This window comes from Chiloscyllium punctatum, chromosome 40 (assembly GCF_047496795.1).
Source record: "Chiloscyllium punctatum isolate Juve2018m chromosome 40, sChiPun1.3, whole genome shotgun sequence".
Taxonomy (NCBI): Eukaryota; Metazoa; Chordata; class Chondrichthyes; order Orectolobiformes; family Hemiscylliidae; genus Chiloscyllium; species Chiloscyllium punctatum.
Window position 1 is genome coordinate 55037809 of NC_092778.1, and position 14015 is coordinate 55051823.

The 14015-nt window shown below is 46.0% G+C and overlaps 1 protein-coding gene across 5 annotated transcripts in view; it reads right to left on the reverse strand.

Moving 5' to 3' along the window:
- Positions 1–14015, reverse strand: part of LOC140464628 (neuronal-specific septin-3-like) — a 408811-nt gene that overhangs the window by 170286 nt on the left and 224510 nt on the right. The window contains exon 1 of one of the 5 annotated variants that reach the window (XM_072559951.1): positions 7067–7187. The exons of the other annotated variants lie outside the window; for them this stretch is intronic. The gene's annotated coding sequence lies outside the window, so the exon portion shown is untranslated. Of the gene's footprint in view, positions 1–7066; positions 7188–14015 lie in introns of those variants that run through there. 5 annotated transcript variants of the gene reach the window in all.

Consider the following 14015-nt stretch of genomic DNA (forward strand, 5'->3'; position numbering starts at 1 on the left):
AAAAGCTTTTGTGGTAATGCCCCCGCCTCGGAGCTGGATCCAAGCCCCCACCTGCTTCAGGTGCCGTAGCACGGCACTTCCATGTCGATTGGAGACGGGAGGCTTCCTGTCGCTGGGTGGTGGAAATTTTCCCGGGAGACCTCCCAAAGATGCCTCCAAGTAGCAGAGCAGGGGCCCAGGGCTTCAGTAAGCAGCCTGCTGTCAGCAGGAACTCACCCTGTCTCCCCAGGACCGCTCTGTGTCCCTGCTAAGGCTGCTTTTATAGCTTGCACCTACATCTTACAACCAAGGGGTTACAGCAGGCCACTCTGCCCTTCGAGCCTATTCCAACATCCAATAAGAACGTGGCTGATCTGATTTTAACCTCAACTCCCCATTCCTGTTTGCTGCCCGGCTAATCCTTTATGCCCTCAGAAATCAGGAACCTTCCTGCCCACTGCCTTAAGAATATTTAAAGATTTTGCCTCTACTGTCTCTTGAGCAAGGAAAGTCCAAAGACGCTCAACTCTTAGAGAAAAAAAATACCTTCAAAGCCGCCCCCCTTTCTCTCAGAGGGCTCTTGCTAATTTCAAGCTGGAGGGGCCCTTCAGCCTCCAACGGCCAATCTGCAAGCCCACCCTCTCGTCATCCATTGGACCATTCAGTGCAAGTACTTTTCCTGGTGATTGCTCTCCATCAGCAGGGGAAAATCCAACCCTTGACTAAAACTCTAAATGCTGCAGCTCTGTTCCAACTAACGTTCTGCAAACATATTGACAGCAACAGGAAGCATGTCTTCTCACAAACCTCAAAACTGACAGACGTGTTCTTTAATACCCACGTGATAATAAAGGGGTTGCTTGGAGCTTCAGCCATGCATTAGGTCTGCATTAGCCCATGATTAGCTAACGTACGACGGATGGGTTAGACTGCAGAAACCAGTGCAGGAATCATTGGATAACAACAGAAACCTGGTCAAACACAATCCTCATCTAGAGCTACGGGGGATGAAAGCTACTGTTTTTAGTACGTTCACTCATCTCAATACAACAGCACTTGAAGCTTCCATCCTGTTGAATTTTTGATTTGCACTCATCTCAAAGGGGAGCAACGCAATCTCAGGACGCTCATGAACGTCAGCATGTCTGTAAAGACTGATTGTTACAGATGCATCATAGAAAGCATTCTATCCAGGAACATCACAGCTTGATATGGTACTTGCTCTGCCCAGGATCCTAAGAAGCTACAGAGAGCTGTGAACACAGCCCAGTCCATCACACAAGCCAAGCTTCCCTCCATTGACTCCACCTACACTTCCCGTTGATTCGGGAAGGCAGCAAGTATCATCAGTGACCCCTCCCACCCTGGTTATAATCTCTTCCAATCTCTATCGTCAGGCAGAAGATACAAAAGCATAAACACACGTACCAACAGATTCAAGAACAGCTTCTTCCCTACTGCAATTAGACTTGTGAATGGACCTCACAAATTTTAAATTTTATGTTGATCTTGCTGTGTGTGCATCATCTCTGCAGCCGTAACATTGTATTCCGCACTCTGTTCTATTACCCTAATGCACTTTGTATAATGTGATCTGCATGCAAAACAAAAGTTTTCACTGTACCTAGGTACATGTGACAATAATAAATCAAATCAAACCACTAAAACAAGCAATGTAGTTTCACTGGAATAGTTAACACAATGAATCTTTCAGAGGCTAGCCTTACAATGTTACGGGTCTACATTAGAGTGGTGCTGGAAAAGCACAGCAGTTCAGGCAGCGGCTTTAACCTTACAATGTCAAGGATTCAGGAGCAAGATGGTATTGTAGTGGTAACATCACTGAGCTGGAAAACTCTCAAGCTGATACTGAGGATATTGGTTCAGAACCCACCAGAGCTACAAGGGGAAGCTGATTAAATCTAGTCTCAGTAATAGTCACCATAACTGTTACGTAAACACAAAGTTGTGTTGTCTAATGCTCATTAGGGAAAATAATTGTTCTATATTTATCAGATTTGAGGAAGGGTCACTTGACCTGAAACATTAACTCTGATTTCTCTCCACAGATCCTGTCAGATCTGCTGAGCTTTTCCAGCAATTTCTGTTTTGGTTTCATCTTGCCCTTAGTCTAGCCCAAATGCGACTCCAGATCCATTGACTCTGAAACAGCTGAGCAAGTCAAGGGCAATTAGAGGTGGGCAACAAATGTTAGCCTTGCTAATGATCCTAGAAAATAATATTTTATTGAACGAATGTATCAAAGATTTACAATGATCCAATATTGGTTCATTGGCTCTGGGCAGTCAAGTTGTGAAGGTGAGAGTTGTTGGCAGGGCTTCTTGTCGATACTGCCAAGACAGACAGAGAAACTGTCCACAGCGGAGAGGCATACTTTAGGAGTCAACTCAGGATGCACTCCTTCACACAAAAGGTCATGCAAATCTTGGATTCATCCCCCACTACTCCCACTCCACACAGAATAACTGTTGAAGCTGAGATCAATGTAACAGATTAGATTCCAACAGTGTGGAAACAGGCCTTCAGCCCAACCAACCCTCTGAAGAGTATCCCGTTTCCCTCTGAGTATTGCACCTAACACTACGGGCAATTTAGCATGGCCAATTCACCTGGACTGCACATCTTTGGAGTGTGGAAGGAAACCCGAGCACCTGGAGGAAACCCACACAGACACGGGGAGAATGTGCAAACTCCACACAGACGGTCACCTGAGGCTGGAATCAAACCTGGGACCCTGGTGCTGTGAGGCAGCAGTGCTAACCACTGAGCCACCATACCGCCCTGAAACAGGTGACAACTAAGGTTTTGTTGGGTAACAGTATTGAGGGATATGAATCTAAGACAGGAAAACAGAGTTACAATCAGTATTACAATCCAACTGAACTGTAGAAGGGGACTATGAGGATGATTCACTCTCAGCTCCCAGTTGAAGACTTGGCCTTGAGTTTATCAGTTACATTGATGGTGCCTAATTAAAGGAGAGAGCTTTTATTGCTGACCTGTAACTCTGATGAGATCAGAGCCAGATAAAGCAGGACTGGAGTCACGAGTCCCTTTAAGGAGAGAATAAAGTAAATAAAATGAGCACTCAAGTCTCATTTTCTCTTAGTTCTATGGAATAAAAGAACAGAAGGGCTAAATGGATTGAAAGATGTGGGGAGAGATAAAAAGGAAGCTAATATAGAAGAGTAAGGTATACCATCCTAAAAGAGGGAACGGTGGAAAGGGGTGTCCTTATGGGGAAGGTGGATCTTCTGTGTAAACAGGAGTAGGTTCTTGCTGCCAAATTAACCTCAAAAACAACTGTGAATAAGCTACTGCTCTGTTCCGTTGCACTAGAAAGCAAAGCCTGTCATTCTCAAGGTTTTATAAAAGTATGCAAATTCCCCAATTTACCATCTTTCAGGTTGGCAGAAAGCAGGTTTGTGTACTGAAGAAGAATTACAATTTATTACTAATAAATACAGTCCAGCTACGTCAACAATTAGGATCATTGATATATAACTATATTGGTTAAAATTCTAACCCCCTTATGAAATCTGCCCCACACAAACACACACCCCCCCAACACACACACCGTACAAACACAGACACACACCCCACAAACACACACACACACACACACCCCAGCCCCCCCAACCACACATAACACACAAACACACACACAACACACACACACCAATACAGACACACCCACACCCAACGCGCACGCACACACACACCCCACAAACACACACACACAGACACTGACACACACACCCCAACACACACACACACACACCCCAACACCCCCACCCACACACAACACACACACACACCAATACAGACACACACACACACCCCAACACACACACACCCACACCCACACCCAATGCGCGCGCACACACACACGTACTGAAAGACAGACACAAAAGACATGGGTGTCATGGGTGAAGGAGAGATTGGGATGATAATTCAATGTTTCCTGTCCACAGAGTTTGCCAAGCTGACTTGTACAGGTCCTGCAGCTTCTCAGCCTTCATTCTCAAGCTCCTTTTGCTTGCTTACTGGAAGTGCTGAGTGACTGAAGTGTTAAACTTTACTGGTTAAAAGCCACAGCTTACAGCAACTGATGAACGAAATACATTGGTTTTCTTCAGGCTTGAGGTAGTTTTTGCCACATAGAAAGGAAGGTCTGATCTGACCAAACAGCCTGTGACCCACAAGTCGTTCACCCTACCTGGGAGCCAATCACATTGTTGTTGACAGGTAGAACGCTTTTATTGTTGACAGTGGGTCACCATTCCCTAGACCAATCAGCTCCATGTTGCCAGTTGAATCTCCCTTCATATACACCCCATGACTCCAACGGCTCATCTGCAACTAGATTTCCCCCACTGCTTGAGGAAACAGCAGAGTAAACAGTGCATACCATGAGTGCCTGGTCACTAGCTTATTTTTAAAAAGTACAGCAATCCTTCCACAATCAGTTGTTTTCAAAACAGTCCTTTTCCTATTTTAACCCATAATCGAAATTGCAGAGAACTAAGACAGATCTATGTCCGTCACCCAGAGACCAGGCAGGAGAACAAGATCAAGCAGCAGTCAGTAAGCAAATAGAGTGGGGGTGAAGTTTGAAACAGGACTGACAGGACACCCAACGAGAGTCGGACAGCTGGGCTCGAGATCGCCACCTACTGCAGTGCTCCAGAGCTGCAGCCAGTCGAGTAAGAAGAAAGTTATTGATCTCCTCTATTCCACCAGAGTAAGTACCCCACTCTTCTCGCTGCCACTGTGTCCAACACCCAGCAAGGTTCATGCTCTGTCACTCCTATTGCATGCACCATTGCCCTTCCGTCACTCTCATTCCTCTTCCCACATTGCTAACCGCTGCCGACTCACTCACTCTGGGCACCTTGCCACCTTTAATCCACCTACACCAGCACAGAAACATCCATGTCTCACCACAAGGGCCCTCCTTGACCCTCCATAAAATATGTTCTGGCAACAACTCTCCATTGGCTCAGGATTGCTGACCAGCAGGACATACTGCCTGCCTGTGATAATGGGTAAGGCTCTGAGCCCGCAGGTAGACACTAGCCGAGCGAGCAGCCTTGAGATATAGCCTGGTCCAGCCTGTGATCTGGATGCCAGTCCACCAAGAGTCCATGCTGCAGTCTTTCCACACTGGTTACTGGCTCACCCTGAGGTGTAAGGCTCAACTTTACTGGCATTCCACAACTGTATCTGAGAGGCACCAAGGGTTGACAATTATCAGATGCTGATACCCGTGGATGAGTAGCTGGTCCCCATGGGGTGTACCCCAAGGTGATGACCAATGTGCATCTTTTGGAGCCAGTGGTAAACTGACCTTGCTAGGTGCTCAGCCTGACCTCCATGTTCAGAACTCTCAGTGACTAGTCCGCCTGCAGTGAATGGTTGGATAGGAAGCTGCATTTGCAGCCAACAAGATCCTTAACAAGCGACAATCCTGTTTAAAAGGTAAGTCATCACTGCCTCACGAGGCCTACAGCGTGGTTAAAATTGCAGCAAGTTGTTCCCAACATCCAAGATGGCCTTTGTTGGATTTGTCACCATGGTCACCAGATTTCACCAAATAAAATAATGATTAATGCTGAGTTTGAAAGAGACTTTCAAAAATATTAGTAGTAAGATTGCTAGGAGTTTCAACCAAGCAGATCAGGTTGGGAATATGAAATAACAATTTAACTCATTCCAACAACAATTTATATTAATAAAGCACCTTTAAATTAACTGTCCCAAAGTTGTACACAGCACTATCAAGCAGAATATGCCACCAAGTCACAGAGAAGGAAATATTAGGACAGGTGACCAGACGTTGCTAGAGGTAGCTTTTCAGAAGCGTCTTAAAGGTGATGAGAGAGTGACGGAGCCAGAGATTTGGAAGGTGGAATTCCAGAGCTGAAAACATGGCTGCCACTGGGGGCAATGATGAAAGAAAATAGAGGGTAGGGTGGCACGGTGGCTCAGTGGTTAGCACTGCTGCCTCACAGCACCAGATTTGATTCTACCCTCTGCATGGAGTGTGCACATTCTCCCAGTGTCTGCATGGTTTCCTCTGGGTGCTGCCACAGTCCAAAGATTGGCCATGTTAATTTGCCCATATAGTGTGCAAGCTAGATGGATTAGCCATTGGAAATGCAGGGTGACGGGATTATTGGGGGCATGTGGATGATCTTGATGGGCCAAATGACCTGCTTCCACACTGTAGGGATTCCATGATTAGGCCAGTTTTCAAATACTATCTGGACCATGACCAGACTACAATTAAAAATAAAACCAGGCAAGAAGCCAGAATTTGAGGAGTGCAGAGTCAGATAGTTTAGGACACCAGGAAATCACAGGGAGAAAGATGGGACAGTAAGGATTGGAAAACAAGAAGGTGAATGTTTACAATCGAGGTATTACAAGTAATATAGGTCACCAATCAGTAACGGGTGCCATTGATAATTCTGCTGGGTGTGCAGAACACTGTCAGCTATAGCCTGTGGCTTTTTCACATTTCACAGCAATACCAGTTCCACAAAAGGCAGAACAGTTGTGTACATTCCCGCACGTAACTGAACAATATGTTATTTTCAGAAAAGACCAAGTCTAAGATACATCAGTATATTTTTACAATCATCCATTTGTACATATGCACCTCAGTCTGAATGGTCTTAGTTCTGTCTGCTGGTGTCAGAAGACAATTTTGTTTCAGTTCCCTCATTGACACTAATAATGCAACTTTCTGGTTTATGATGACAACTTGTGAAAGCTCTCCAACAGTTAGTGATTTTGTTCTGTAGAACAGTTCCGTCTTTAGAGTTTCTCTAAAATAAAAACTAACATTATAATCTCCATAACAGAGAATGTACAGAATAGCAAATCCTACCACCCCCAAGTGTACAGAACACAGGAGCAGAAGGCACACAGCTCCACTCTGCAACTCACTTCCCTACAGGCAATTCTGGCTGAGCAGGAATGAAACTGAACTGCAGCAACTATCAGTTACACAGCCCTGATGAAGCAACGCTAAACCACAAACGCGTTAGCATATCTTTACCCAGATTATCCAAGGTCTTGTGAATGCTGTCTTCTTTTTCAAAACCTGCCGGTACATTGACTGCTCCAGACTGGAGCCCAGCAGTCACAGTGGTTATAATGTGTGCAGAGAGTGTTAGTGTGTGCCTGTCTGAAGCCACAAGTACTCAATATTAAAATGATGATGTACTTCCTCCAGTATGAATCTCTCTTTCCTGTTGATCCCTTTGTGATGACAACAACATGTAGTATACAGTCGGGTTTCTTTGTAAAGTTTAAAGTGAAACCAAAGCAGGTTCCCGAGTATTCCTGGCACAAGGAGGGCAAAGTCATCCTGGATGTTCCCTGTTTAGCTGAATAATACTGGGGGAGGGGAAACAATGTACACTTGACAACTTCAAAGCATTTCAAAGTGTTTTACAGCGACCGAAGTCCATTTTTAAAAGAAACATAGTCAATATTGTAATGTAGGAAATGAGGCATTGCAAGTACTGTGTTAAAAAAAAGATTAGATAATCTGCTTCAGCGAGCAACAAATACTGACCAGGAGACTGGGGACAACTCCCCCACTTCTCTTCAAAATACTCTCACGGACTCTTTTATGCTAACCCCGAGAGGACTTTAATATCTCATTCAAAAGACAACGTAGGGCTCACTCAGTAATGCAATGGAGTGTCAACTCTGGGTTTTGCTCCAATTCTCAAGACGGACTCGAATCCACAGCCTCCCGGCGAGCTGTCATGCACAGTTATGAATGAAATAAAAAGAGATAAAAACAATGACTGCAGATGCTGGAAACCAGATTCTGGATTAGTGGTGCTGGAAGAGCACAGCAGTTCAGGCAGCATCCAAGTCGCTTCGAAATTGACGTTTCGGGCAAAAGCCCTTCATCAGGAATAAAGGCAGTGAGCCTGAAGCATGGAGAGATAAGCTAGAGGAGGGTGGGGGTGGGGAGAAAGTAGCATACAGTGCAATGGGTGAGTGGGGGAGGGGATGAAGGTGATAGGTCAGGGAGGAGAGGGTGGAGTGGATAGGTGGAAAAGAAGATAGGCAGGTAGGACAAGTCTGGACAAGTCAAGGGGACAGTTACTGAGCTGGAAGTTTAGAACTAGAGTGAGGTGGGGGAAGGGGAAATGAGGAAACTGTTGAAGTCCACATTGATGCCCTGGGGTTGAAGTGTTCCGAGGGGGAAGATGAGGCGTTCTTCCTCCAGGCGTCTGGTGGTGAGGGAGCGGTGGTGAAGGAGGCCCAGGACCTCCATGTCCTCGGCAGAGTGGGAGGGGGAGTTGAAATGTTGGGCCACGGGGCGGTGTGGTTGATTGGTGCGGGTGTCCCGGAGATGTTCCCTAAAGCGCTCTGCTACGAGGCGCCCAGTCTCCCCAATGTAGAGGAGACTGCATCGGGAGCAACGGTTACAATAAATGATATTAGTGGATGTGCAAGTAAAACTTTGATGGATGTGGAAGGCTCCTTTAGGGCCTTGGATAGAGGTGAGGGAGGATGTGTGGGCGCAGGTTTTACAGTTCCTGCGGTGGCAGGGGAAAGTGCCAGGATGGGAGGGTGGGTTGTTTGGGGGCGTGGACCTGACCAGGTAGTCGCGGAGGGAATGGTCTTTGCGAAAGGCGGAAAGGGGTGGGGAGGGAAATATATCCCTGGTAGTGGGGTCTGTTTGGAGGTGGCGGAAATGTCGGCGGATGATTTGGTTTATGCGAAGGTTGGTAGGGTGGAAGGTGAGCACCAGGGGCGTTCTGTCCTTGTTACGGTTGGAGGGGTGGGGTCTGACGGCGGAGGTGCGGGATGTGGACGAGATGCGTTGGAGGGCATCTTTAACCACGTGGGAAGGGAAATTGCGGTCTCTAAAGAAGGAGGCCATCTGGTGTGTTCTGTGGTGGAACTGGGAGCAGATCCGGCAGAGGCGGAAGAATTGGGAATACGGGATGGCATTTTTGCAAGAGGTAGGGTGGGAAGAGGTGTAATCCAGGTAGCTGTGGGAGTCGGTGGGTATGTAAAAAATGTCAGTGTCAAGTCGGTCGTCATTAATGGAGATGGAGAGGTCCAGGAAGGGGAGCGAGGTGTCAGAGATGGTCCAGGTAAATTTAAGGTCAGGGTGGAATGTGTTGGTGAAGTTGATGAATTGCTCAAACTCCTCGCGGGAGCACGAGGTGGTGCCAATGCAGTCATCAATGTAGCGGAGGAAGAGGTGGGGAGTGGTGCCGGTGTAATTACGGAAGATCAACTGCTCTACGTAGCCAACAAAGAGACAGGCATAGCTGGGGCCCATACGTGTGCCCATGGCTACCCCTTTGGTCTGGAGGAAGTGGGAGGATTCAAAGGAGAAATTGTTCAGGGTGAGGACCAGTTCGGCCAAACGAATGAGAGTGTCAGTGGAAGGGTACTGTTGGGGACGTCTGGAGAGGAAAAAACGGAGGGCTTGGAGGCCCTGGTCATGGTCGATGGAGGTGTAGAGGGATTGGATATCCATGGTGAAGATGAGGTGTTGGGGGCCAGGGAAACGGAAATCTTGGAGGAGGTGGAGGGCGTGGGTGGTGTCTTGAACGTATGTGGGGAGTTCCTGGATTATAGGACAGTGTCGAGATAGGTAGAGATGAGTTCAGTGGGGCAGGAGCATGCTGAGACAATGGGTCGGCCAGGGTGTTCAGGCTTGTGGATCTTGGGAAGGAGGTAGAACCGGGTAGTGCGGGGTTCCCGGACTATGAGGTTGGAAGCTGTGGGTGGGAGATCTGCTGAGGTTCTGTATGGTCTGGGAGATGATGGTTTGGTGATGGGGGGGTGGGGTCATGGTCAAGGGGGCAGTAGGAAGAGGTGTCCTCGAGTTGGCGTTTAGCTTCAGCCCCACCCCCCATCACCAAACCATCATCTCCCAGACCCCACCTCAGGAGATCTCCCACCCACAGCTTCCAACCTCATAGTCCGGGAACCCCGCACTGCCCGGTTCTACCTCCTTCCCAAGATCCACAAGCCTGACCACCCTGGCCGACCCATTGTCCCATGCAGCAACAAGGACCTTAAAAAGCAGGTCTGGCTGCTGTGCTGTCCTGGGTGGTGGGAGGTTTGTAAGGAAGGAAACCCACACGCTGGCCGCTGCTCGAACTCTGGGGTCATGCACATTTCCGTTGACGGTGACGGCACCTACAAATTCAGCCCAAGGTCAGGCTGTCCTCCGAAGCTGAATACAACAACCGTTTTTTCTTCCAATTTGAAAAAAAAAAGACCTGAAATTTTTTTTAAGCCCCTTTCACCACCTTCAGCCATCCCATAACGTGTGATAGCCAACAAAGTGGCTTTTGCAGTTTAGTCCCTGTTGGAATATAGGAAATGCAGCAGCCAATTTGTGCAAACTCCCACGAGTTAGCAATTTGAAAAGAAGCAGACAATCTATTCGAGAGGCGTCGATTAAGAGAAAAGCAGCCTGGTCATAGCAATATAGAAAATAGGACCATCAATTGTCCACTTAAACTCAAGTAAGCACCTGATTTCCACCCCCTGCCCCTCCCCCCCCCATTAATATGGCAGTTGTATTTGTCAGTGTGCATACAGACAAATGAGCTTGCCTCCTGTTTAAATTTGCGAGTCTCCCTCTTACACTGTCTATTAGCTGACTGGGAGCTGTAAAACAGCCCATTGATTGGCTCAGTGTCTTCCACAGCAATAAGCAATTCAAATCAGAAGTGAAGTCTAATGTTGTTCAAATATAACCTTCGGTCACTGTCTGTGGCAGTGTTAGAATAGATTAGATTCCATACAGTGTGGAAACAGGCCCTTCAGCCCAACAAGTCCACACCAACCCTCCGAAGAGCAACCCACCCAGACCCATTCCCCTACATTTACCCCTGACTAATGCTCCTGACACTATAGGTAATTTAGCATGGCCAATTCACCTGGCCTGCACATCTTTGGACTGTGGGAGGAAACCGGATCACCTAGAGGAAACCCACGCAGACACGGGGAGAATGTACAAACTCCACACACTTATACAGTATTTGAGCATTAAATAGTGCTTTCACAATTCAAGGCTCCAGCTAATTAATCAAAAACATGATTTGAAAAGTCTCCTGTACAATCCATTCCTCTTAATTCCAGGTTGCAATTATCCTAATGTATCTGTTCAGCCTTTATTTTCCACCTTTCCCTTAAACACACTGCTTCATGAGAAAGAATTTCTCAGGAAACTAAATCATAAGGGTCACATGGTCTCTTTAAGATGCATGCATTAAATGAGATGCGACCAAGCCGGCACTTGGTAATGACACATTTAACAACTTGTTTCTTTTCCAGTTGGTCTCTCGCTTATTTCCCACACTCATAATGATACCTAAATTGAGAAAATCCCCCAACTGCTCTGAATCACAGCTGACTTATTTTCTTTTTACTGTCTCCCAACCCTTACAAACTGGTCAGAACTTGTCACGGGAAAGTGACTGATTATTACTTTTTCTATGGTTTCTTTTTAAACAAGTATTACCCCAGAGCTGAGGTAATGCACACTGTGCAATGTGAGTTCTTGTGGCTCATTCCTGGAAGTCAACTTTGCAATCGATGACAGATTGACTCAAACCCTCACATTACTGATGGATTGCAGACTGTTAACCAGGTTGGCATGGTAAACACAAAGACGGAAAATCAAAGCACTGGTTGATTTTGTTACTGAGTTAGACATTCTTGACTGGGTAGACCTACCTTGGTTTAAGGTCTACAGGTACGATAAAGATTTTGCTTTGAGGTTGTGGGGGTTTTTGAAGGGAAGGACTCCATTGAGTCCTCTGACCCTGAAACAGATCGTAGACAGTCATGAGGCAGACAAATGCCAGCACACTCTGTTTAGAAGGTCCACCACACTTCTCTGAAATGTAAATAAAAACTTTCCAACAGTCTCTGGTGCAGGCGCAATGGGCCAAATGGCCTCCTCCAGCACTTCAACATTCCTGAGATTCTGCGGTACAGCTCTCACCAATGGCATATCCTGGCTACAGTCTACACCATCTACAAGATACACCGCAACAATTTACAAAGGCTCCTTCAACAATACCTCTCATTGTCCTGATCTTCTATACCTGGTGACAAAGGGGCAGCAAACACATGGAAACACCACCCTTTCCACTCCTCTGAGCCACACGCCACCCTGAATTGGAAATACATCGCTGTTCCTTCAGTGTCACTATTTGAGAAGTCCCTCCCCAGCAGCACAGTGGGTGTCACTACACCCAAAGGACTGCAATGGCTCAAGAAGGTGCTCTATCATATTCGCCAGTGCAGTTATGGAATGAGCAATAAATGGCAGCAATGCCCAAAGAAATATGAGGTATTCCCTTTCGAAACTACTGAAAGGTTCGCCAACAAAGATTAGACAGGGAGGTGTACCAGTAGATAATCTTGCCCCCATTCCTAAAATCACGGTCATCAAGTTTCCTTAACTGCAGCAACACCTGAGTGGGAGCACTTGTACAAGAGAGAAGACATTCCTGTTCACTTCAGTTCTGTCCCCCTTCTGGGATGTTTTTTCACTGGAGGGTAGGAGGTTGAGGACTGACCTTAGAGGTTTATAAAATCATGAGGGGCACAGATAAGGTGAATGGCAGTTATCTTTTCCCTAGGGTGGGGGATTTCAAGACTAGGGGCATATTTTTAAGCTGAGAGGAGAAAGATTTAAACAAGACATGGGGGCAACGTTTCTTTTACAGAGAGAGTGGTTTGTGTGTGGAATGAACTTCCTGAGGAAGTGGTGGATGTGGGTAGAGTTACAATGTTTAAAAGACATTTGGGTAAGTTCATGAATAGGAAAGGTTTAGAGGGATATGGGCCAGGAGCAGGCAGGTGGGATCAATTTAGTTTGGGATTATGTTCGGCATGGACTGGTTGGACGGAAGGGTCCGTTTCTGTGCTGGATGACTCTATGACTATGTCGGCAGGATGAAGTCACTTGTGACGTTGTTGCAATGTGGAAAGCCACATGGAAATGAGCAGGACAGACATGAATGAACCACTGAAAGAGTCTCACCTTGGTGTGATTTGGAGATGCTGGTGTTGGACTGGGGTGTACAAATTTAAAAATCACACAACACCAGGTTATAGTCCAACAGGTTTAATTGGAAGCACACTAGCTTTCGGAGCGACGCTCTTACATCACACTGTAAATTTTTGCTATAAATTCTGTGTGTTAGGATTGAGCCCTCCACTACCACCTGATGAAGGAGCGTCGCTCCAAAAGCTGTTGTGCTTCCAATGAAACCTGTTGGGAATATAACCTGGTGTTGTGTGATTTTTAACTTTGTAGATCTTGATGTGTGCTTTGAAGTGACTGGGGTTATAAACCATTGTCTCTCTAGCTGACCAGCACAGTCCTGATGATATCGATTTTGGAAAAAAGAATGACTCCAACTGAGGCTGGAAGACTGCATTGTCCCACTAATCCCACTGCTAAATAGGCCACAACATCAAATAAAAATAGGCTTTCCAGTTACTCATCTAGCTAATTAAATAAAAACCAAAAGAACTGCGAATGCTGGAAATCAGAAACAAAACTAGAAATTGCTTGAAAAGATCATCAGATCTGGCAGCATCTGTGGAGCGAAATCAGAGTTAACATTTCAGGTCCAGTGATCCTTCCTCAGAACTTAAATAATTAAATACCTTGTCTATAAAAGATTTGAAATGCAAAGATCTAGTAAGCACAATTACAGTTTAATTAGCCAAACAAAACTTTATCAGTGAAGTTGCAATAATCGGTTAACATATGTAGTTAGTTGTATATAACTTTATATGTTTAATCCCCTAATTGTCCCAAACACACACCCTCTTCAGGTAATAAGAAAAAAAATTGATTTCTCTGCAGAGATTGATTCTCTTAAAGACGCACTTTGGTTAATGCGTTATTTTTGATGGATAAGAATTTATTTCCTCAAAGTTTATCCTCAATTTTCCACAACTCAAGTCCTCTAAGAAATATAAAATAT